Source organism: Tachypleus tridentatus, chromosome 2 (assembly GCF_004210375.1).
Source record: "Tachypleus tridentatus isolate NWPU-2018 chromosome 2, ASM421037v1, whole genome shotgun sequence".
Lineage (NCBI taxonomy): Eukaryota > Metazoa > Arthropoda > Merostomata > Xiphosura > Limulidae > Tachypleus > Tachypleus tridentatus.
The window spans coordinates 74413406-74440328 of NC_134826.1; the positions used below are offsets into that span (position 1 = coordinate 74413406).

The 26923-nt window shown below is 35.9% G+C and overlaps 1 long non-coding RNA gene across 1 annotated transcript in view; it reads left to right on the forward strand.

Annotated features, from left to right (window-relative positions):
• Positions 1-5922: 5922 nt before the first annotated feature.
• Positions 5923-26923, forward strand: part of LOC143244249 (uncharacterized) — a 41056-nt gene continuing 20055 nt past the window's right edge. The window contains exons 1-2 of the long non-coding RNA XR_013024986.1: positions 5923-6152; positions 9156-9196. This is a non-coding gene — a long non-coding RNA (uncharacterized LOC143244249). The remainder of the gene's footprint in view (positions 6153-9155; positions 9197-26923) is intronic.

A 26923-nucleotide genomic window follows, 5' to 3' on the forward strand; every position in this document is an offset into this window, starting at 1 on the left:
ATTATTTTAATTTCTATTGCTATACCTTTGTTTCATTTCTTTATGTGAGACTGGTAAACGAAGGTTGAGAGTGAATTACTTCTAGTGTATTTAACTCTTCAGTGTTAATATTCTCCCTACATATATATATAATGTTTTTTAAGAGTTAAATTGTTTTAACTTCTTATTTTATTTTCTTTATTAAGCTTCTCAGTCTACCCAGATATCTGTTGAAATTATTTGTTTTTGCTTGGTGTGTGATATTGGTATGAATAGAGCCTGATGAGCCATATTTTTTGTTTAGTTGACTAGGCATTTACGATTAAATCCGCCCCTGTGTAAACTTTCCTCTGACCTATTGGGGTCAGTTCAAATATTTTGAACAACGAAACAGTTGGTGGAGATGTCAAAGCGTTTTTACTACCCTAGATTTCCACCTCTTAGGACGAGACATAAAGTTTAGATTAATAGAAGCAAACTAGTCTTAGCGTGGAAAGTGCAAATTTATGATATTAAAGTTTGTTTTTTTTATTTTTTTACTAAATCATGTTGAAGTCGGTTAGGGGTTACGTGAAAAGCTTAGGTGAGCAAATCAACTTCTAACTTCCATCCTCCCTAACAAGGAATATTTACTAAGCCTTCAATCGTTTTTCTGTTCCTTCTATCTATGTCTCTTAGCGCTGTAGGGAGTCAAGCACGCTAGAAGGTGAGAACTTGCGCTGTTTTTCGTGCATGCACAATTAGTCGCCATTAGTGAGTCTTCGCCATATAGAACGCTCAGAGTTCGAGCGGTGCTACCCTCTATAACTCCATTTCCTTCACATTTGCACAACAATAGACACGACCAGGCAACCCGGAGAAACCCCGCATAGTCCTCACATCTCCATACGTCCTATCGAGACCCAGCGGGCATGACAAGAGCATTATTACTGGTGTTCTCAACAGTGTCCACTCCGTGGTGTTCGTCAGAAACTTGTAAACAGAAGAGAACACTCCTTGTCCACAGTAATAGGATCACTCCTATTTGCAGAATCAATTCCTCTCTAGTCAGCTGAGAAATTGGAATTGACAATCAATCTAGAGCCCATTTTCACGGTTAATTTCTGATTCATCCCAACCAAGAGCTGTTTCTGGTCGTGTCGTAGACAGGGAAGGGTTCGCCGAGCAAGAGGAAATTCACCTAAATATAAATTTAAAATCACCAGAAAAATCGATTGAAGATTGTTTGGAATTCCAATAACAAAAAAACAAACAACCTAACAACAAACAAAACAGAAATATGTTTTGATCTGTGTAATACATTCGTGTAGGGACAGAAAAACAGATTTCTTGAATGATATGTTTATCATTTCTGGTGTCTGAGGATTATCTACATATTAATTATTCTTTTCGTGACTGGCCAGAGGGGAAGGAAGTGTGATTTGTTTATATATATACATGTGTATAACGTCTAAATATATTTGTTCTTAATACAGGGGAAAATGTGATATATTTGCGTCTATGTTTTGTTCCTCGGTAACTCAGTGGCCAGTCTAATGGTTTATAAAGCTAAAAAAGTCAGGTTTTGGTGGGCACTTTACTGTCAGCCCATTGTTTAGCTTCGCGCTTAACAACAAACAAATCAATTTATTTTTCTGAATTATGTTTTTAATAATTAGAGAAACTAAAGTTTGTTTGTAAGTAAGCATCAACAGGCTATCTGTGTTCAACTAATAAGTAATTATGATCGAAGCAGCGTACATTACAACAAATAACGAATCGTTTAACTTTGGGTTATAGTTTAGTGAGTGATAATTATGTTGTGAGAATGTCATTAGCGATTCGGAATGAAATTAATTAACTTTTTTCTTTCTTTTTTTTTTTTTGCACGAGAACTGTAGCATCAAACAAGTGATTGGTCTGTAAGTATATTTGTCTTTTCTGTTGCATTTGGCCCGGCATGGCCAGGTGATGAGGGCGCCTGACTTGCACTCTGAGGGTTGCGAACTAAAATCCCCATTGCTATCAAGCATGCTCTCCCTTTTAACCGTGGGGGCATTATAAAGTTACAGTCAATCCAACTATTCATTGGTAAAACAGTTGACAGCAGTGGGTGGTGAAAACTGAGTGACCGCCTTCTCTTCAGTCTTTCGCTGCCTAAATTGAGGACGGTTAGCACAGATAGCCCTTGCTATCTTGTAGCTTTGCAGTAAATTTAAAATTACCGATTTATGGTTATATTATACCTAACCTTAGAATATATCCTGTCTCTCTGCTGGTTTGTAACGATATTTCTCTATTCAAAATATATATTTTGCCTTTCTGTTTGTTCGTTTCAGAATTTTTGCCCAGCCACCCCACCCCCACAAAAAGGGCTATCTCCGATAGCTTTCCCTAAATTTGAAATGATACTGGAAGGAAAGCAGCTATTCGACAGCACACAACACTAACACTTATGCTACTCTTGTCTGATAGAATAGTGGGATTTGACAGTCACTCTTATTACGCATAAGCAATTGCAAGTTCTCGCGAACAAACCATTTATTCTCTGATTAACAATCTGAGCACGTTAACCAGTGAGCCATGCCCGATTTCCTTTCATTTGGACTAATCAGCACAAAAAGAGAGGATGGAATAGATATTCATTTTAGTATCAACTTTGACAGCGTCCTCTAGACGTTCAAATTGTAAGTGAGCCTGGTAGAAGTTAAGAGACTACTTCATAATTTAATATGTAGTTCAGCATGAACAATAGTCAGTTAGCCAAGATATGGCTCGACAACATACCACGTCTAGAATATCTTGTTTGCCTATTTTTTAAAATTAACTCCACGTACTTTGTCGTTGTTTTATCATTTTCCTGTAAAATGGTTTAGAAAACTAAGTATTATTTATAATTATATAAAATTATTGGTTATACATTTAATGAAATATATAATGACTGAATCGACAAACTATGTTATTTTAAGGTCGTCAAGTTTCACAGTTTAGGGAAATTAACAGTTGGATTATACATTTAATACCATTTTTATTAAGTTATTTACTTTAGGCCTCCAATTGTTTTTATCATTATGAACGGAGTTTTTACGATTAAATTGTACTATTATAGCTAACATATGATAAAAATAACAACAAATAAAGTCAATAAAAGAAAATTAATTTTGCTTATGTAGTTGCTGCAGCCAGTGTTTTTATAACTCATTAGAAGAACTACCCTAAACATCCATAGATGGCGCTGAGTGTCATAACGCGAATCTCATTCTCAGAATTTTATAAACCTGTCAACAGACGATTTTTAACGCCTACTTTAAAGTTCTATCAGGAAAATAACATTGCTGATTCTAAGCTGTAGTCTTGTAGTGTTTCGATAGCCTGAAGCTGTTATTAATTACTTTTTTAAAACTAAGCAACTTTACTCACCAAAGACTCCCTAACGCCGCTAAACAGATATAAGAATTAGTTTCTTTTAACATGTATACACATGTAGACCTTTAAAAAAAAATCTGTGGTATATTTTACCCTCCGTACTTTAATCTCTTTTCATTGGCTTTAATTTCCTTTATGTATAGATTTAGATTCTGTCATATACAAGCATTAGTATTTTTACGTTTGGTAGATTATTCTTTATTATGGTGCAATTGAGTCTACCAATCGTTATAAATAGTCGCTAGCTTGATACTAGAAATGTCTCTCATAAAAGTAAATTTTGAAAGTTTTTTAATTCTTCATTACACATCGTAAAGTACATAGAGATAACATACGTACGAATGTTTCAGTTTCGTAGTTTGATGCTCTCACTTCGAGGTGACCATCCACAGAGGTATGTCTGCAAACTTCTACCACTAGAAACCGGGTTTCGATACCAGTGGTGTTTGTTTCTTTGTTATTGAATTTCGCACAAAGCTACACGAAGGCTATCTGCATTAGCCGTCCCTAACTTAGCAGTGTAAGACTAAATGGAAGGCAGATAGTCATCACCACCCACCACCAACTCTTGGGCTACTCTTTTACCAACGAATAGTGGGATTGGCTGAAACATTATAACACCCCCACGGATGAAAAAGCGAGCATGTTTGATGCGACAGATTTTTTTTTATGCACCTAAGACACAAGTCATCACACATACATATTTGTTTCAGGTAGCGTGTTATCACACATACATATCTATTTCAGGTAGCGTGTCATCACACATACATATCTGTTTCAGGTAGCGTGTCATCACACATACATATCTGTTTCAGGTAGCGTGTCATCACACATACATATCTATTTCAGGTAGCGTGTTATCACACATACATATCTATTTCAGGTAGCGTGTCATCACACATACATATCTGTTTCAGGTAGCGTGTCATCACACATACATATCTGTTTCAGGTAGCGTGTCATCACACATACATATCTGTTTCAGGTAGCGTGTTATCACACATACATATCTGTTTCAGGTAGCGTGTCATCACACATACATATCTGTTTCAGGTAGCGTGTTATCACACATACATATCTATTTCAGGTAGTGTGCCATCACACATACATATCTGTTTCAGGTAGCGTGTTATCACACATACATATCTGTTTCAGGTAGCGTGTCATCACACATACATATCTGTTTCAGGTAGCGTGTCATCACACATACATATCTGTTTCAGGTAGCGTGTCATCACACATACATATCTGTTTCAGGTAGCGTGCCATCACACATACATATCTGTTTCAGGTAGCGTGTCATCATACATACATATCTGTTTCAGGTAGTGTGAATTTGATTTGGATCCATTCAGAATACGCTTCTGTACAAATTATAAAACGCAAACCATTGTAATCTTCAATAAATCTCTAACTATTGAGCTTAGAAAAAAACGTAAATTATTTCAGTACTTGTTAATTCCCGTAATAATTTAAATTGTCAGTAAATGATATTTGGCTTTGCTTTACTTCTCAATATGACAAAAAGAAACAACAAAAAACAACACGCGCAAAAAGAGGAGGAGCTAAACTGAGGATCTATAACCGTAATACCACGTTTTCGTCACATTAACCTGATTCAGCTAATTTGTGTCCAGGATCCGAAAAAAAAAATCTGGAATAACAAAATACTCCGCAGAATGAAACTGGATTTTGTCGGTCGAATCTCTTGCATTTATTCGTTTTAACGATATTTAAATTACAAAACACTTTTTTACTTGGTGAACATGTGAACATGACGATGACCGAAGAAGGTCGAAACGTTGTTCGCTCTTCTATGTAAAATATTTTCTCAACCCAAACGAGCCGTTTTTGCATATAAAAAACATAGTAAACTTACTTATATTGTTAATTAGTCCGGTTTGCTATTTGTAACTGTCCAACTCCACTGTTATTTCAGAGTGGATCAGTATAATTATTCTAATTTTCAGGCTCTTTAATTCTTGATATCAAGCCCCATATTCAGAACTCATCCTACTTGATGTTGTAAAGAAAGTAGCAGATGCAGAGAAAGAAAGAAAACAATTTAAGTAATGGAAATATAAATGTTTTTTTCTTTTCTGGTATATTTTAGGAAAAAAGTGCGAAACTAACAAATGTAATAAAAAGCTGGGCATTGAAAAAAGAGCTATTTTAAAACAGAATGTTTTGCTTAAATACGGAGTGGACGAAAGGAAAGCTTTATTTTTTATTTTATTTTTTGCACACGTGTTTGAATGACGAATATGTTTTTCCTTGTTGATCCTTTATTTACGTTTTATAGTAAAGTCCTGGGCCTATTTCCTCTTTTTCTCAACAAAAATCATCCGTTTTTCCTGTTAAATTTTGTTACTACGTGCGCAGGAGAAATTAAACAAATCATTAACTTATAGCAGGGAAACTTTGAAGGTTCTTCAGAAAGAAAGCACAGGATTGGTGGATTTTCATAGTCAATGTAAACCTGCTGTGAAAATATCTCTGACGTGAAACTTCACTCCTGACCATGTTGTTTAGTCCATACAGACCTATAATACAATCTGTATGTACATACTGAAATACTATAGTAGGTTATGTACTGAAAGATTCTAAAACAAGCACCAATATTAAATAATTCTTCTCCATTACTGCCCACTCCTGATGAAAAAGAGATAAAATATCTGCAGTTTTAATTTTATATAATTTTATTATGAACAACACGCTCTCCAGTGGCTAAAAACGGCATTTCGATACCCGTGGTGAACACAATACAGGTAAGATAATCTTTGTGGTAGTTCTTTGCAGTGCGAATAATTATTTATGCATCTATCACTTCTGCAAGGATATCCGCAATTTAAGGCTATTACATTAGGGTTAAGAATTTTGTTCCTTGATTTCTCAGGTCCAGGTCCCCTGTAGTCTTAATACGCAATTAAAAAGTTCATTACCAAATAAGGACAGATCAAATCATATATGTGCTTCGATGAAGCACATTCAAATCATATGGATATTAAATAGTGGAGGCAACGCTCAAGTTATTTTGTTTCGGAGTTTAAAGAACATTAAGCTAAACAAAAACAATATTCAAAATGGCACTCTCAGCTCCTCACTCTACGTTTGGTACCAAAATTGGTTGAGAGTTCCAAGTGTAAACATTTAACAGTTTACAAAATAATTACTGTTGCACAGAAGTTGTTCAGTTGTGTGTGTGTATGTATGTATATGTGTATCTTAGAAATTTGCATACACATTGAATATCCAAATAATCACACACTAAATATAATATACAATATATACTTACTAGAGGGCGCTCTATCTATGAACAGTTACCGATTTGGTAATTTACTGTTTCGGAGTTCAAATGCCCTTTTTGTTTCAAGTAGACTTATTAATTTTAGGTAGTTGTTTATTTGACGAAGTAGCCTAAATCTTCTGCTTGTAGAAAAACAGAATTTTCGCTATCACCGTATGTTAGAAGAGTTTTAACAAGTAAACAGTTGTAGTCCTCTATAACCTCGCGGCTCCTGCCTGGTGGTTATCTCATTTGTTTTCCACTCACTTTACATAAGCTCTTTTGTTTGTTTGTTTGTTTGTTTGTTTGTTTGTTTGTTTTTGAATTTCGCGCAAAGCTACTCGAGGGCTATCTGTGCTAGCCGTCCCTAATTTAGCAGTGTAAGACTAGAGGGAAGGCAGCTAGTCATCACTACCCACCGCCAACTCTTGGGCAACTCTTTTACCAACGAATAGTGGGATTGACCGTCACATTATAACGCTCCCACGGCTGAAAGGGCGAGCATGTTTGGCGCTACGGGGAGGCGAACCCGCGACCCTCAGATTACGAGTCGCACGCCTTAACACGCTTGGCCATGCCGGGCCCATAAGCTCTTTAGCTCAAAACTGAGATTAGTCAATTTGAAGAACTTTTAGCTAAGCGATTGCTTTAAAACGTCTATTTGACTTTAATTTTTATGTGATACTAAATGTACTTCTGGGTCCCCGGAAATGTTCATTTTCAAGAGCAAATACAAACAAAATTAAGGATAACTAATATTTCTTCTTTTCCACATGTTATGTTATGTTGTAGCCTACAGAGTGCAATGTCATACGCACGCAACACTGGCGTCATGACAATACAAACTGCAATGTTAAGCGTCACTTTATGTGACGCCATTTTAGTATTACTGACTTACTGTGTGTTTGTGCGTGTTTTTCATATAGCAAAGCCACATCAGGCTAACTGCTAAGCCCACCGAGGGGAATCGAACCCCTGATTTTAATGTTGTAAATCCGGCGACATACCGCTGTACTAGCGGGGGACACTGACTTACTGCCAGACAAACAACACACTACTGTATAATGGCATGAGTAATTAAAAATAGGTGACCCCTTCGGCCCTCGAAACTGGCGAGTCATGCAGTGAGTCAATATACGGACTTACAATAATATAATTCGTGGTTCGAGTCCTGCTGGTGGACAGAGCGCAGGTAGCCTGTCGTGTATTTTTGCGTTAAGAAAAAAAATAGCAATTGATTTGTTTGTTTTTAATTTCGCGCAAAGCTACACGTGACTATCTGCGCTAGCCGTCCCTAATTTAGTAGTGTAAGACTAGAGGAAAGGCAGCTAGTCATCATCACACACCCCCAACTATTGGGCTACTTTGTTACCAAAGAATAGTGGGATTGACCGTAATATTATAACGTCCCCATGTTTGGTGTTATGGGATTCGAACCAGCAATCCTCAGATTACGAGTTGAGTGCCTTAGCCACCTAGTCATGCCGGGCCTCCAATAACAACTGAATCAAGTTAGAAAAAAAACTCTCTACGTAACTATAAGATAACTTTTATTTCAACCGACGCTTCGCTTTTACTTTTAGGTAACTAACCTGGAGAAGCCGCAATGGCAAAACGTTTGTTAAAATAGAAGTTCTCTCATGATTATCCGAAGTGTAAAGGTCGTTTTTAAAAAAAAAATCAGTGTGTAAACCGGATCAGTATGTACAACACAAACTTTGAATAATGGACCAAAATCAAGTTCCCTAAAAGTACTTCATGATCCAGATTGAAAATTAATAACGGGAAGGAAATGAAAATATATCAGACGTTGAGGGAAATAACGTATACATATACTGTTTAAACATCGTGTTGAGTGTTCTAGAGCTCGCGCTCTATCGGCAGTCTTTGCAACTACAGTATGATAGCAACAACTATATACCACAAATGAACATAATGCTCAATCTATCTTCTATCACTTGTTGCTGAGCTGTGGTGATTTCGGAAAGTTTTACCCCTCATCAGTGACGACAAACATCTATTTTTTTCATCCCAGTCTCTCAACAGATGGTTACGCCCCCTCTCTTCGGCCAAGAGTCCACGAACAATGGGAAATCTAAAGACTTGGTTTTCGTTTGTTATGCTACAAAATATGGGCTCAAATAAACATAAAACTTGACTGGTTCTACAACTGCTTTTGTTTCCAATAAATTTTCGTGTCATTCACAGACACATTAATGTTCTTCAGGCTTTCCTGCCCATCATGTTTTAGTTTTTATCTGGCTCCTGACCAAAGAGAGGATGTTCAACCTCTGATGGCTCGGCAGACCTTAGGGCTGGACTAGAATGACAAAAAAACATCCATGTCTGTGTGTAGGGGAATTAATAAACCTTATGTTTCGGCGACACGTGTATTTAAGTTTCATTAAGGTGTTAAGACCTTGACTTGTTTAACGTTCTATACTTTATTTTAAAAAACGACTAAACGTATGATTTGTTCTTTCAGGTCTGGTATTACGAGCAGAACGTGTATTTATTCCAACAGAGGTAAATCACATTATTATATCTTTTAATACAGAATTGTATATTCTTTTAAACTTGAGAACGGGAAAAATATAGAAAACGTAAACTTTTGAGTGGCTCATTTCACACAGTAATAAAGCTTGTCGTTCCGCTGCACCTCCGACTATTCAAACTTACTCTATCCTCACACGTATTTCATTATTACTCACGGTTTCACAAACAAAGAACCATCAGAAGTTTGAGTAAATCAGAAATGTTATGTAATAACAAAGTTTATATATCACCTGACTGTAAAAACAAAATAGTTTACTTTTATAAAGTTTGAGTTTTGTTTGTTTTCAAGAATGTAGCTAAAAAAATGAGTCTATATGTGCTTTGTCCACCACAGGTAGTTGAACCCCGAATTTTACAATTAAATCCCCAAGCTACCAAGAACTATAAAGTTTGGAAGAAAAACACTTGTATTTTTCATGTTATATTTGGTTCATAATAAAACACTATTCACCACCTAACCGAAACTCCCAATGAACTCGTATCTTTGTAGATATCAATAATTTGACGTTTGAGTTCGTAGAATCAACATATGGATGCAGTTAAAAGGTAAAGTCTGAAGAAAGCTAGTTTCGTCTGTTCGACAATACTCACTTTTTTATGTTATCCATAACCATTAGAGGTGCTGGTTATAGGGGCTAAAGTAATTGGAAGAATTCCAATGTACACAACTGTCATAAACAAATAAATAATAGACCCACGTTAACTGATTTACTGGTGTCACGAGTACCACAGTGTAAAACAAAACCTTACCTTGAAAATAAAACTTAAGGTCTTTACGTGTGTCAGGGAGATGGTTCTTAGAAAACAAACAAACATTCTTCTGGAAGGTTCAGAAGAACAAGTATAGAGGATCTCAACTTTATATTTAAAACCAATAAACTTTTAAATATAAAAGAATGGTTATCTCAATAGTTCAATCTACTGTAGATTGTGGTTTGTCACAAGAAAAATAGTCACTAGAATTTTTTATTAATATTTAGCTTAGAGCTCTTGTCATGAGCTAATCGTTTTTGATATGTTTAAGCTACGTTTTAATTAACCTCAGTTTTTGATATCTTTGAATTCTTACCATGAGTTAACCCAGTTTTTAATGTTTTGAGCTCTTGTAAAAGGTTAATTCAGTTTGTGATGTATTTGAGATCTTTCCTTGGATTAACTCAGTCACGTCACGTCACATTTGATTTCACGAAATAGAAGGAGTCATAAAAGCCCAAATGCATTTATCCAAATAAAATAGTTCGATTATTGTCCGTCCATTATTATTATAGTTACGGGGAGGCAATAGGGCTGTAAAGGTGTGGGTTCCGTGAACCTTACAAGTGTAGTGAATGTTTGTACAATAAGCCTACGTACAGTACAGACGTAGTATGGGATCACCTAGCCTAGGGCCAAGTGTACAAAATTTATTATGAAAGTAAACATATAGATTAAATTCTGAACTTTAAATCGTTTCTGAATTAAGCTGTTTTCTGTTATATCGCCGATGTCTTTAACAAAATAACAAACTTCTTTAATCAAAAGAAACTCTAAATTCAGAAATCAACAAATATTTTTCCAGTTTTGTTTTCTATACATTTCATTTTTACTTTCAGTACATATACTAACAAGAAAATTAGGTGATACCTTTGTTGCTGAGCAACATGACATTAGCTTTTCGAGATACGAAAATTTGTTAATCTAACTGATTTTTACCAATAATTATTTTACGAATACGCCACGAATTCATTTTATAAATGATATTAATTTTGATTGGCTCACAAAGGACTGTACCGACTACACCTTTCTGCCTTTGTTTGTCAACCTTAATTTCGCATAATTTTAGTTAACTATGAAATGTGAGGTTGGGTTAGCCAATGAGTTCATTTAAAAATTACAAAAAAAAATGTTGAGATAACATTAATCTAATATCAAAGTATCTGTGAATAAATAAATCTTCCTGAAAAATGTCCACTCAAGTATTTGAATGCGCTTAAGTTTTGTGACAAAAATGTAAGCGAGCAAAAATAATTTATGTCCACCAATTGGTTTTGCTAATTCGAATGCATTCTCATTATCTGCCGATGTGAACTTTTCGTTTAAATTGGCTGTGAATAGAAACATATATGACTAAACTTTCATTGGTATGTTTATAGAAACATATATGACTAAACTTTCATTGAAATTTATATGCAAAAACGGCTCGTTTGGGTTAATCTATCAGTCCTGCTAACAAAAGATAGGTTGAATTAACATGATTTTAAAATAAACATCTCGTGTCGTAAGTACATTTAAACAACCTTAGACCAATTGCTTACTTATTTTTTGTCAATTTCTTTTCTTCACCAAAACGAAGAAATAATTCTATTTTTTGATTTGCTACTGCCACTGAAACAGACTAGTTTCACCGAAGTTACAGCTCATCAGTGATGCCTGGAAGAGTGAGAATAATATACAAAATAGTCCTTTTATTCATACTTTCAGTTATAGTCTTTATAAAGGACCGTACATATAAACCAAACGAATTAATTAGATCAACACATGGTGTGATTAAGCCTAACAGAATGTGATTGTCGTCCAATGGTGTGTGTCCAAAGTAGTCACGCATGACGTCTTTTTTTTCACCTGACGAGTGGTTCAGTGAAAAAGAATTATAGTGTTTGTCAGAACAATCAGAACATCTCCATTTTCATTATTTTGGTAGATTAGCTTCTAGATAAAATATGCAAGTCCTTCTTATGAGAAGCATTCGTCTAAGTCTTTAGAATTAAAACGTGACAACAAAATATAATGAGAAAAAATAACGCGAGAAGTCGGTCCAGTGTAAAGAGGTTAAGACCTTTGTGGATTTTCGTGACTTTGCGGTGACCTTCACCTTTGATCTTGATTCTTTAGAAACTACTCGCTTTCAAACTGGATCATAGTTCAAATCTATATCAAAAGCTTTGTCCACCAATCAGCTATTTTCGGGAAACCTTGCTGACACACACACAGGGGTGAAAACATAACCTCCTGTTCACCTTCGGTAATGAAGGTAATTACGATAATAATTAGTGGTGTTAATTAAAATAGTGAGTGAACCTTTTTTATTTGTTTGTTTACATAGTTTTAGGAAGATCACGGAACTACAAGCAAATCAATGCACTGGTAGTTTCTAAAAGGCTTCAATTATAACACTTAACAGTTCCAGAGCTTATAAAACTTAATAATTCTAGAGCTTATAAAACTTAATAATTCTAGAGTGTTTCGCTGACATTGTTAGATATAAGAAACTTTAGGAAGAGCTGATAGTAATTTACACCTTGGTGGCGGCATTACAAAGACGCCCTTCGTGTGCGTCACATCAATCTGACAGCTCGTGGAGGCACGATGAATACTGAAAGAATCACTCCTCACGTGCCTACAGTTTGCCCCCGCGAGATATCGGCTCGCACCATCTTCCGCTGTCTGGCCTCCGTTCAGCGTGACCTGAGATTTCGGTTCGAATGCTTGTAATATTATTTTCAGAGACGGAGTCTCGTGCGTAGTTTAACAGCAAGTTTGTGGAGGGATCATCCGTTTCTAAATTCTTACGATGCTCACTATAGGTTGAAGAATTTATATACTTTACTTGTCTTATAGCTAGGATGTCATAGGAAGTCGTTTACTATAGGTTATTACTGGAAAGTACAATGTTTAACACCCCAGATAGAAAACGTTTTCTCTCAATCTAAGGTGGTTACACATACAAAGATATACGTACACTTTTCTTTCTAATAATTTCCCTACAGTCTCTAGTTTCTGCCTCAGAAATTACATTTTTCCAGTCCAGAGCTGGAGACAGAGTCAGTAATGACCACAAACAAAGTTCACAAATGATTGAACAATCCCTCAGGAGAGCTCCTTCCCCCCAAGTGGCGCAACGATATGTTTGCGGACTTACAACGCTAGAAACCGGGGTTTGATACCCGTGAGTTACAGAGCTCAGATAGCTCATTGTATAGCTTTGTGTAAACTTGACACAAACTACTCTTTTATGGGAAGGAGTAAGTAATAAAGGTGGTAAAATTTGAATAGATTCTGTTTTATTCTACTCACCTTACTTGCATATAAAAAGAAATTCAACAATCAAATAAACATGGCTGACTAGCCCAGCACGTCATAATTACCACTGATAAGTTCATTTATTTATCTTATAAGCGAACTGGTTTCACAGTTATAAACAATCTATAAAGAGAAAAAAGAAACTGAAAATTATAATCTGTCTTTTATTGTGTATTATAATATTAACAATACATTTGCTAGAGGATTGAAGTACAGCCAGATAGGATACTCTGCACGTAAAGTATAGCCCTAATAAAAATATAATAGCTATATAAAAAGCTTTATGGTTGTTGAAGATGAGTCACCCTGTTGGGAATGATGCTATGATACCACTGTCTGCTAACATAATAATATAGATTTGAACTCCAAACAGTTTCGTACGTAACATTTGAATATATTCCAACTGGTATTGGGTAATTCTAACATATTACAATTTTGAGGAGGAAAATCCCTTGGTGATATAAGGGTAGAGCTGTTAGGCCTGATACTGAAACACTGCTAAAAAAAAGTCTTTAGTCATAAGTCTTTGGTTTCTTCCCTGTTTTAATTTTATATTTCACGTACCACAAAGTCATGCGAACGGGGTTCTCTGATTACTAGTGACGATAAAAATTATTTTGATAAAAAAAGGTAAAATTAATAACAGCAAATATTTATATATACTATTAAATATTATTATTATATATTATATTATATATATTATTATTATATATTATTATTATATATTATATTATATATATTATTATTATATATTATTATTATATATTATATTATATATATTATTATTATATATATTATTATTATATATATTATTATATATTATATTATATATATTATTATTATATATTATATTATATATATTATTATATAGATATTAAATATTTTTTCTTCTCGCCTATATCGATACAACAGTTTTAAGAAACAATATTTGCCCAGGTAGAGAAAAAACAGAAGGGTTCTTCATTCACACCACCAATGGCTCAGCGGTACGTTTGTGAATATGTGCTACATATCGGGTTTCGATACACGTGGTCGTGTTAAGCACAGTAAAGACAATCCATTGTACAGTTCTGTGCTTAGCTAGAAACAAACAATATTTGTTCACTAGTCACTCGATACACACACCATTGTTCACACAATACATGCATTATTGTTCACACATAATTTGATATACTCTCTATAGTAACATATATGAATCTATATGAGCAGTATTGTCAAATAAGGGGGTATTAAAGTTCACACTTAAGACCCCACCCGGTTTCAAGCGGTGTGAATCCACAGACATCCCGCTGTGCCACTGAGCAACGAAGGCTGAGCCCCACAGTTTTCATTAAATATTACGTGCATGGCCAAGTAAGGTGCCGATCCCCGTTGGTTAAGAAACGGGTAACTTGGTTTTATAATATCTCATCACTTATTGGTAAAAGAAGTACATACTGTGGGATAACACGCCTGATCATCCACATATCTCAGCTGATGCGGCCTGATATACTTCGGAAGTGTAACACTTTATGATATAGATTTTGGTAATCACTGCGACCAAGTATTGTTCATTTTAACAATTAAATTCGTTTTTGTTTTTGAATTTCGCGCAAAAGCACATGAGGGCTATCTGCGTTAGCCGTCCCCATGTTAGCAGTGAAAAGCTAGAGGGAAGGTAGCTAGTCATCACCATCCACCGCCAACTCTCAGGCTACTCTTTGTACAACGAATAGTGGAATTGGCCTTCACTTTATAATGACCAGACGACTAAAGGGTCGAACGTTTTTGGTGGAATGGGGATTCGAACCCTCGACTCTTAAACTACGTTACGAGTCAAGCGCCCTAACTACTTGACCATGCCATCTAGGACAAAACAATTACGTATTAAGTATACATGTGAATAGAAAGACAAAATCATTAAAGTCATTTAATAGAACACGACACACAGAAATTCAGCATCATCAACATATGTTACAAAACAGTGAAATTGTTCGGCATAATTAGCATAAAATTTCATAGCAATCGAATGCTTTTATATTAAATAGCAATTGTTGAAGCTCTAGCGTCACGTAAACCACGTACCACCAGAAAGAAAATGTAAGAATGCTAAAACAGCAAGTTTGGTTTGGTTTGAATTTCGCACAAAACTACTCGAGGGCTATCTGTGCTAGCTGTCCCTAATTTAACAGTGTAAGACTAGAGGAAAGGCAGCTAGTCATCACACCCACCGCCAACTCTCGGGCTACTCTTTTACCAAGGAATAGTGGGATTGAACGTAACATTATAACACCCAACGGCTGAAAGGGCGAGCATGCTTGGTGTGACGGGTATTCGATCCCTCGACCTTTAGATTAAAAATGCAGGAACATGTTGTTTACACATTAATTATCAGATCAGTATTTTTCTTGGAATTAGAACCATAATTACTCCTGGACCTTCTACAGCAGAACTAACTGTAACTTTTTATTATAAGTATTAAGTAACTTAACTTATTATTATTATTGTTAAGTAACTGTAACTTTTTATTAGTATTAAGTAACTTAACTTATTATTATTATTGTTAAATAACTGTAACTTTTTATTATTATTGTTAAGTAACTGTAACTTTTTATTAGTATTAAGTAACTTAACTTATTATTATTATTGTTAAATAACTGTAACTTTTTATTATTATTGTTAAGTAACTGTAACTTTTAATAAGTATTAAGTAACTTAACTTATTATTATTATTATTATTGTTAAGTAACTGTAACTTTTTATTAGTATTAAGTAACTTAACTTATTATTATTATTGTTAAATAACTGTAACTTTTTATTATTATTATTAAGTAACTGTAACTTTTTCATTACATTTTATTTAAAGAGCAAGAACATATTGTAAGTCTAGATTAAGGATGAGGTAACCGTGTTACCTGGATAAGTAACCATCTTACCTTTACGGATAGCTTATTTTCAGTGCCAATACTGTTCGTATAACAACAATTATTCAAACATTATTTTCCCAAGATAAATGCGCTATAATTATGGCTTAAGCTGTAATTAGTACTATACACCCAAAATTATATATATTATATGGACACTGTTAGACACCTATAGTGGTTTAATGATTATTGTTTGCTGTCAAACGCAAAATTACAGAAGGGGCTATCAATGATCTGCTCATCACGGCATCGACACCCGATTTTTAGCTCTATAAGCCATCAGATTTACCGCTGAGGCATGGAGGTTTGTATAATAAGAACAAACTTTCTGTAGTTTTCTGGATAGATGAGAGTTAGTTTGGTTAGTTTTGAATTTCGCGCAAAGCTACACGAGGATCATCTGTGCTAGCCGTCCCTAATTTAGTAGTGTAAGACTAGAGGGAAGACAGCTAGTCATCATCACCAACTCTTGCACTACTATTTTACCAATGAATAGGAGTTTATTGACTGTAACATTATAACGTCCTCACGGCTGAAAGGGCGAGCAGGTTAGATGGGAAGGGTATTCAAAGTTGCTACCCTCAGATTGCTAGTCAAGCGCTCCAACCATCTGACTACACCAGACTATAGATGGAAGTTCGATATCCAAAACGCAAACCGTTTATAACTAGCATCATCGTCTTAGGATGACAAAATACCCAGCTTGGAGGCATGAATGGCTGAAAAATAGTTTTCAAGTTGAAAACACATTTAGCAGGATATGTCATGCGAGATAAGTCACATTTGTTTGTGTTCAAAACTTTCACGTTAAGTTGCGCAAGAGACGTCTGCACATAGATATTCCCAGTTTTCAATTGATAGGTTTCTCATTGTTTTGGTGTAAATCCAAGCTACAGTTAAATATCTACAATGAATCTGCCGCAGTAATAGTTGTTTGTTTTGGAGCAAAGCCACGTTGGGCTATCTTCTATGTCAGCCGTGGAGAATCGAAATCCGGATTTTAGTGTCATGAATTAGTCTTATCTCACCAGGAGGCCACAAAGATCGAATCTAGGATACTAGCATTTTAAACCTTCAAACCAACCGTTGAGCTACCAAGAGACCATACTAGAAAAAAGAAAGTTAGTGAACAGCGCCAGTCGCCAACTCTTTGGCACTGTTGTCTGATCGAATAGTGGGCTTTCAACGTCATTTATTATAGCGTACGCACGGTTCCGAAATGCGGATCGTTATTTTGGGGTAAAGTAATACGAACCATGAGCTCTCACATTCACGAGTCAAGCACGCTAGGCCTGGCATGGTTAGATGGTTATGGCGCTCGACTCGCAGTCTAAAGCTTGCTGATTCGAATCCCTGTAACACTAAATATGCTCACCCTTTCAACCGTTGGGTATTAAAAAGAAACGGTCAATCCCACTATTCGTAGGTAAAAAGGTAGCCCAAGAGTTGGCAGTTGGTGACGATGACTAGTTGCCTTCCCTCTAATCTTACACTGCTAACTTAGGGATGGCTGGCACAGATAACTCTCGTGTAGCTTTGAGCGCATTTCAAAACAAACAAGCACGCTAACCACTCAGCCATTCTCGACACCTAAACAACAAGAAAGAAAAAAAAACACAAAAAACAAAAGGACGAACACCAAAAATTTATAACATGTTATTGTCCGTGTGCAAGGCAAGGCAGCGAATTTATTGCTTTTAAATATGAATTTAATCGAAAAATGGTGAGTTTAGTTTCTATGAAAACTGTAATATTTCATTTTGTGTACAAGCCTGCAAGAAATAACATATTATCGAAATCGGTTTTTTTTCAGTTATAATCAATTTTGTTTTAAGATTAAACCATGTTTCATGCGAACAAGACAAGTTTGAATTGCAGTAAGTTTCAGACTTACATATTCCAACTTTAAAATAATGTTATTTTTTATTTTGCACTAAACCTTCAACTGTGAATGCGCTGAACGTGGCAAACAGATCATAATTTACTAAAGTTAAAGTTAAAATAGTCCCACGTTCCGTGGTGGATGTGTGTTGTCTTTCAAAGTTTTCCCATTATCTTATCTAGCCACAAAGCGAAATGTTGTCATTGCGAAGCGAAATTGAAAGTCCAACCATCGATCGCTAAGGCGTTGGTGATATAATTTCCTTCTCGTTCACTGTACGTTAAGATGGAGATTGAAGCTATTAACAACAGGTAAAACTCATTTGGTGGAGTTAATTGGTGTGAAGAGAGCTAACGTTAAACAAAAATGAAAAATATGTCCGGCGAATTTTTAGTCCCGTTGTTGTGTCATGCGTTGAAATTATGTACAGGTTATGATTAAAATCAAATAGGAGAAGAAAGGGAGAGACTGTATGGTATATGGTATATAGTAAGTTTAAAAAAAATCGTATCTCATGTACAAGCGTGTCCAATTCAAGAAGTATAGTTTGTAAGTAGCTCGGCGATAAGCCTGTAGGCTTACAACGATGAGAACTTTTCTTTGTTTGTTTGTTTGGGAATTTCGCACAAAGCAACTCGAGGGCTATCTGTGCTAGCCGTCCCTAATTTAGCAGTGTAAGACTAGAGGGAAGGTAGCTAGTCATCACCACCCACCGCCAACTCTTGTGCTACTCTTTTTACTAACGAATAGTGGGATTGATCGTCACATTATACACCCCCAGGGCTGAGAGGGCGAGCATGTTTAGCTCGACGTGGGCACGAACCCGCGACGCGCGGATTACGAGTCGCACGCCTTACGCGCTTGGCCATGCCAGGCACGATGAGAACTGAATTTTGATATCCGAGATAGGCAGGCCACTGTTAGCTCATTGCTATGTGGGCTTCAACAACACAATATAAATCTCACCATTTAGAGAAGGGGGAGGGGTAAGATGAGACTTGTTGCAGAGGGTGCAAGAGGTGCCCTACCAGCAGTTTATTTTGGAATAATGACCTATTTTTGGCAAATCACATCAAACACATTTTATATACCTATGGTACTTGTATATGTGTGTGTTTTAAACCATTTTTAAATAGTTATGGTACTTGTATATGTGTGTGTTTTAAACCCATTTTTATATAGTTATGGTACTCGTACATGGGTGTGTTTTAAACCCATTTTTATATAGTTATGGTACTCGTACATGTGTGTGTTTTAAACCCATTTTTATATAGTAATGAGTATTTATTCGGCATCTGCTTGACGCAGATTGAAATAAAAAACTACCATTAACTGAGTCTGTTCGTATATATTCGTTTAACACAAAACGACGAAATATGGCCTGCATTCAAAGTATACTTTATTATTCGTTGACGTCTACAAATGTACGGTTGATGACCAAACCCTAGTTTGTAAGTTTGCTTGTTGTAGAGAACAGCCACTTGGGGGCCATCTGCTTTGTCTACTGCGAGAATGGAACCGCTGTTCTTAGCGTTAAAAGTCTGTAAACTTTAATGTCCTCCGTCAAGACAGTTTTGATCAATAACGTAACCTTTAACGTTTCCCGTTTGTGGAACTTTCATTACACAAAAACGATATGATATTAAAATAAATAAATAAACCAACTGTATGATAACCAACGAATTCATAATAACTTACATTTTTCAATCGGCAATGTTATTCAATGTCAGTAGAGCATAAACTGATACAAGATACCTTACAGTAACCACAGTAAAACGACTTTTGGTAACCACCTATTTAACCAGAGATCGTTTTACAAGACGCAATCTCTTACGCGAATATTTAGAGCAGTCAAAAACAACATAAAAACCTGAAAGTACCACAACGAAGTTATAAAACAACGTTGAACTGTATATAAAACAAGGACAATAAATACACATATATAGTTTGTGAAGGGACATTTTTTGTAGATTGTAAATCCATTACTGTTTCCTGCGATCACCGATATTTATCATTTATTAAATTTTCGTTTTTAGAATTGTTCGTGAACCTAGCTATATGATAGCTTTCAGATACCACACGATGGCTATAGGTAGAGAAGAAACAACCAATCACGAAAAATGACATGGAAACAAAACAGCTAATCACAAAGCAAATCACGTCGACGCAAAACAACCAATCAGAAGAAAACACATCGAGACAAAATAGCTAATCGTAAAACAGAAAATAATTATGTTACCACTAAAAACTGTTGAATAACTTAGTGACAAATTTAACAATTCCAAAAGTAAGAATAAAGGCCGACAAACTTGAACCTGGAAATTTCATTTAATAAAAAACTACGTCAGATAAATATTGAATCTTGACGTCATTCTCCGGTATTGAAGACGACGACTGTTGAAGTCTTAGCATTACAACGTGTGTATGTAGTACGTAAAGACCTGGACTTTTAATGTCTCCTCCCATGTAACTGAATGTCCTAAATTTAAAGAACAACAAAATACAAACTTAATTAATTTTTCTTTAAATTTACGTTCAACATTACGAGCACCTGCTTCAGTCAACTGCCTTACAAAGTTGTTTTTTTTTTTCGTTTCGAATTTCGCGTAAAGCTACACGAGGACTATCTACGCTAATCGTCCCTAATTTTGCAGTGTAAGGCTAGAAGGAAGGCAGCTAGTTATCACCACCCACCGCCAACTCTTGGGCTACTTTTTTACCAACGAATAATGGGATTGACCTTCACATCATAACGTCCCCAAGGCTGAAAAGACGAGCATGTTTGGTGTGGTTACAAAATGTAGTATTTACTTTCGTTGCCTACCCACCTTGGGGGCTCGGCGGCAAGTTTGAAAGTTTATTGTTCTAAACTCCGGGTTCAGTTCCTGATGTTCCTGGAATGGCTCCGATAGCTTATTTACAGTTTTGGGCTTAAGAAGAAACAACAAATAAATGCCTTTTGTTAGGCCCATTTTCCAGTAATACTTCGAAAAGCATTTTAACATGATTTGTTTTCGAAACACTATCCGCCTCCTAAACGTGCTGGGACTTTTTAAAACAGCAGTAGTAGACCTAGTAGTAGACGTAATGGCTGTCATATTGGACAAGCGCTGACGTGTGAAACACATAGGAGTTGTAGGTTCATTATGCACCTGGTACCACCGTGAGGTGGTGTAATAGTGACTCAACGTAACCTGCTGGTGGTTCGCACACAAGCAGGACCACTGTATAATCATATACTTCTCTTTCATTGTCATTCATTAATAAGGTCTAAAAAGAGAAACAAAACAAAACGCAACAGAGGCCTTCACGTAAACTTGATATCAGATATGTATAGGTGTGTGGTATTGTTACCTTGTTTTTGTTTTTAATCGTCCACGTAAACTTTACGTTAACGTAATAATAGTTGCAGTTTAGTTGATATTTCAGCTCCAAACTGTGACCACTGCGGGGAATCGAACTCCAGATCTTAGTATTATCCCCTAGATTTACCGCTGGCCCACCAGAGGAGTCCAGGTAAAAAAAAAAAAAAATCGTGCTTTGTTTCGCTGAAGATTGCCCATTTTGTGCTTTTTCTGGTCATTCAGCAAAAACTCCCGTTTTCTTTCGCTAAAAAACAAAATATTCAAAATATAATGTATAAATGGTAAACTAGGATATATTAAAAATAGGCCTTTATCATTATTATTATTGTTTCGAACTTTTATATCTCAAAAACATGAGGTAGAACCTCTCGACCAATAGGATAAATAGCAATATCTTGTAAAGAACCAATAAAAACGTTTGTAAATAACTTGGACGTGTGCCAATCGAATATCTCGAAAGAAGGGTAAGTTAAAAGGATAAAACACCATCATAAAACTCACGGTTTGAGGTTAAAAATGTTTACCAAGTTTTTCAATTCATGATAATGATCTGTTTATATCCTTCTCTATTATAATACGAATAAACGTTTTTCTAAATCGTAAGTACCACGATTCTGGAATAATTAAATACAAATTTGAACGGAGCACTCGTATCAGAGCACTCTACGCGAGACGGACATATCTTGGACAAAAATTAACTTCAATATATTTTCCATACGCGTCACTTCATCGGTGACGCAATAATTTCTATTTTCTTTGTTTAAGGCAAAAGTATTGTTGTGACAAACCTAGTTTTGAAACTGGACTAAATCTGTACTTCTGTGAAGTGATAGTTTGATATGATGTGTATTTGTCATTTTTTAAAAGTGTACATAGGATTGAGACCACACTCATTTAAACTGGTATTTCACAAAGCGATTTTTTAAACTACAGACGCATTACTCAAAGACCATTGATTTAATTAGCACTCATTTTCCAACTGTGTAGATAAAAACAAAAACTCCGTGAATGTTCCATAAGTAATCCAGTTATAAGAAATCAATTTTCTTGTCTTCAAAAATAAACAACAGTAAATTCAAAAACTTACTTTAACCCACTTTCTCGAAACGGAGCGAGAGGCCACCTGGGGGAGATCACTGTTTTAAATACTCATGTCATTTTACAACAGTGTATTGTCAGTTAGTAGAAGCAAAAATGACATTACGTAAGGGACGCTAAATGTTGAAATTTGTACTATCGTGGCGTCAGTGAAACGTGCCATGAATCATGAGAAGAATTATGTACTGTGAAGGCTACAACACAACATGACAGATGAATTTCGAAAGGAATAAATGATAATATTTCGACTCTATTAACCCTGATGCAGAACACGGAGACTCTATGGAAGTATATCACATTCTTCTACAAGGGGACAAAACGCTCGGAGTGTTCGATTACTACACGAAACGTATCGCACTACAAATCAGAGTAAATAGGTATTACAGTTTATTAAATTATGAGGTTTGTTTTATTACAAACTCAATAACATGAAAAAAGAAACCACCAACAAAGTCCTAAAATATATGGATTACTAAAACAAAACCAAAGATAACTAAGAACTTCTTCTAGTCAACTGGCAATAGTTAAGTGTTTTAACCTTAGTCAACTGGCAATAGTTGAGTGTTTTAACCCTGGTCAACTGTCAATAGTTAAGTGTTTTAACCATAGCCAACTGGCAATACCTAAGTGTTTTAACCCTAGTCAACTGGCAATAGCTAAGTGTTTTAACCCTAGTCAACTGGCAATAGCTAAATGTTTTAACCATAGTCAACTGGCAATAGTTAAGTGTTTTAACCTTAGTCAACTAACAATACCTAAGTGTTTTAACCTTAGTCAACTGGCAATAGTTAAGCGTTTTAACCCTACTCAACTGTCAATAGTTAAGTGTTTTAACCATAGTCACTGTCAATAGTTAAGTGTTTTAACCATAGTCAACTGGCAATAGTTAAGTGTTTTAACCTTAGTCAACTGGCAATAGTTGAGTGTTTTAACCCTAGTCAACTGTCAATAGTTAAGTGTTTTAACCATAGCCAACTGGCAATAGTTAAGTGTTTTAACCTTAGTCAACTGGCAATACCTAAGTGTTTTAACCCTAGTCAACTGGCAATAGTTAAGTGTTTTAACCTAAGTCAACTAGCAATACCTAAGTATTTTAACCTTAGTCAACTGGCAATAGTTAAGCGTTTTAACCCTACTCAACTGTCAATAGCTAAGTGTTTTAACCCTAGTCAACTGTCAATAGCTAAGTGTTTAACCTTAGTCAACTGGCAATAGCTAAGTGTTTTAATCATAGTCAACTGGCAATAGTTAAGTGTTTTAACCATAGTCAACTGGCAATAGTTAAGTGTTTTAAACTTAGTCAACTGGCAATAGCTAAGTGTTTTAACCATAGTCAACTGGCAATAGTTAAGTGTTTTAACCCTTTAATAATTTACTTGGTTGATTGGATTTTAAAGAGCAAGAAAACCCAGATTCCCAGTAGAAACATCCAAGACGTTGATTCTCACATATATTGAAAAACAGCGTTAGCTAAAGATAGAAATTTGAGAATTCTCGTTCGACGTGCAAGAAGTAATAGGTTCGATTCCTGGACGTATACGAGGTCTGTTCAAAAAATACGCGGACTGTTTGAATTGCGCGGCTCCAGTTGGTTCCAGGGGAATCCGCTTGGTGTCGCTAGGTTTGCACAGATCAGCTGATTACGACGCCATTTCCCGATTGCAGATATCTTCATTTGTGTATTAGCTACGCGGTTTTAAGTGAAGTGCGATTTTTTCGTTTGGCGGATTTCAGAATGAATGACCTGAAGGAGCAACGACTCACTGTGAAATTTTGTGTTAAACGTGGAAACTCTGGGACTGAAACTTTTGCTATGCTTAACACGGCTTACGGTGATGTTGCTATGAAGCGTACGGCATGTTTCAAGTGGCATGAACGTTTTAAGGATGGTCGACAGTCCATTGAAGATGATGAGCGTCTTGGACGTCCTTCCACGTGAACTGACGACCAACACGTCGACAAAATCAACACCCTGGTGCGGGCAAATCGACGTCTGACTGTCAGGGAGCTTGCTGAAGAGTGTGGGATATCAGTTGGATCTTGTTACGAGATTTTGACCGAAAAATTGAAGATGCACCGGGTTGCTGCGAAATTCGGCCCTCAGAACTCGTGAGTTTTTGGCCAAACACTCGATCACTGTTCTTCCCCACTCCCCTACTCACCTGACCTTGCTCCTTGCAATTTGTTCTTGTTCCCCAAACTCAAAAGACCCTTGAAAGGAAGAAGATTTGAGACGATTCCCAAGATTAAGGCAAATGCGACGAAGGAGCTGGAGGACATTACAAAAGAAGCGTACCAGGACTGTTTCAACAAGTGGAAACACCGTTGGGATAAGTGTGTGCGTTGGGGAGGAGAGTACTTTGAAGGGGTCCCAGACCTGTAAATAAAGTACATTTTGTTTTATGACGTCAGTCCGCGTAATTTTTGAACAGCCCTCGTAGAAGATGGATTTCTCTAAAGGTATTGAAAATTTCACTTATAATAGTGTTCTAATGTATCTTTGATAAATTTTATATATCATCAGGTTTTAGTTTCCAATACTCAAGCTGTGATAATTTCTGTTAATACCGTATCCTTACACAACTTTTTAATTCGCACTTCTTAACTTCTTTTTAACCCCTTACTTAATCATATTACACGGGCGAAGATATAAACTAAGTTTACTTCCGTTTGGTTGTAAAACGAAACAATGAGAGAATATATACACAAAGCACTCATTTCAGTAACTGTACTTTGGCCATTAAAAGTTGTGTTTTATAAGACTGTTGTGACGTGTTGCATTACTAAACAACAACGACAAAATCCAGAAAAAACTATACTCATAAAGTCAAAGAAAATCAGTTAAGTAAGGCATTAATAATGCGTCATAGCAGCTAGATATGTGTTTGTGGGTGATGAGGATTATGTTAGATGACCCCTTTTTTACTCAAAGTAACAAATAATTCCAGTTTGAATTTGCAAACTATAATCCTTATGGACACCAAGAAACGTATGCACAATCAATATTAAAGGAGCTCGAGGGCTTATATCGCTGAGATCAATGATTTCATCCCTGTAACTTCAAGCTTAATGTCTCACAACGAAAATGTTGTTTCTTCCAACTGTTGTTTTTGAGCAGAAGCTACACATGGATTGGATCCTAATTTTAATGTTATAAATCCTCAAAACTTACCGGTTAGCTTTGAAGAATCAATCCGTACAGTGATTCATGGTCTCAGTGGCGTAGTAGCTATCTGTGTTCTCGAAAACTGACTTATGTTACAGAACGACTTACACTTAGCACTCAGGTAACTGACTTATATTACAGAACGACTTACACTTAGCACTCAGGTAACTGACTTATATTACAGAACGACTTACACTTAACACTCGGGTAACTGACTTATATTACAGAACGACTTACACTTAACACTCGGGTAACTGACTTATATTACAGAACGACTTACACTTAGCACTCAGGTAACTGACTTATATTACAGAACGACTTACACTTAGCACTCAGGTAACTGACTTATATTACAGAACGACTTACACTTAGCACTCAGGTAACTGACTTGTATTACAGAACGACTTACACTTAACACTCGGGTAACTGACTTATATTACAGAACGACTTACACTTAGCACTCAGGTAACTGACTTATATTACAGAACGACTTACACTTAGCACTCAGGTAACTGACTTATATTACAGAACGACTTACACTTAGCACTCAGGTAACTGACTTGTATTACAGAACGACTTACACTTAACATTCGTGATAATCAAACTTAGTTTGCCCTCACTCTTTATTTCCTCATTTTGAAACCACGTGGCTACTCAGCGGCAAGGCTTATTGGTTTTCGATTCTCGCGGTGGCCACAAAGTGTACACATTGTGTAACTTTGTATGTAACATTTTGCAGTATTGCACTTGGCTAACCAGTAAGTCGATACAACTAAAAAGATAATACAATATAAAAATGTACTTTGTGATTAACTCTCCCCAAAGAAAAACACAAACGGAATAGAAGAACAACTACACTTTATAAAGTAAACTTCAACCCAAAATTGAAATCAAGCAAGAAACTTCAACGTTTTGTTTTTGGTTTTTTGTTATCCCGTTGTGCGAGCGAAATTATGTATTCTGCAAGTAAAACATGTAGGAAAACAGGTGGAATTAAGTGCGATCTGCGTGTTCGAATCCCCATTACACTAAACATGCTCACCCCTTTTAGCCGTGGGGATGCTTCTTATAATGTGACGGTCATTCGTTGATAAAAAAAAAAGTAGCCCTATAGTTGTCGGTGGGTGGTGTTGACCAGCTGCTTTCCCACTAGTTTTCACTGCTAAATTAGAGACCTCTAGCGCTAAATTCGAAACAAATCAGTCTGTTTATATGTATGTTTCT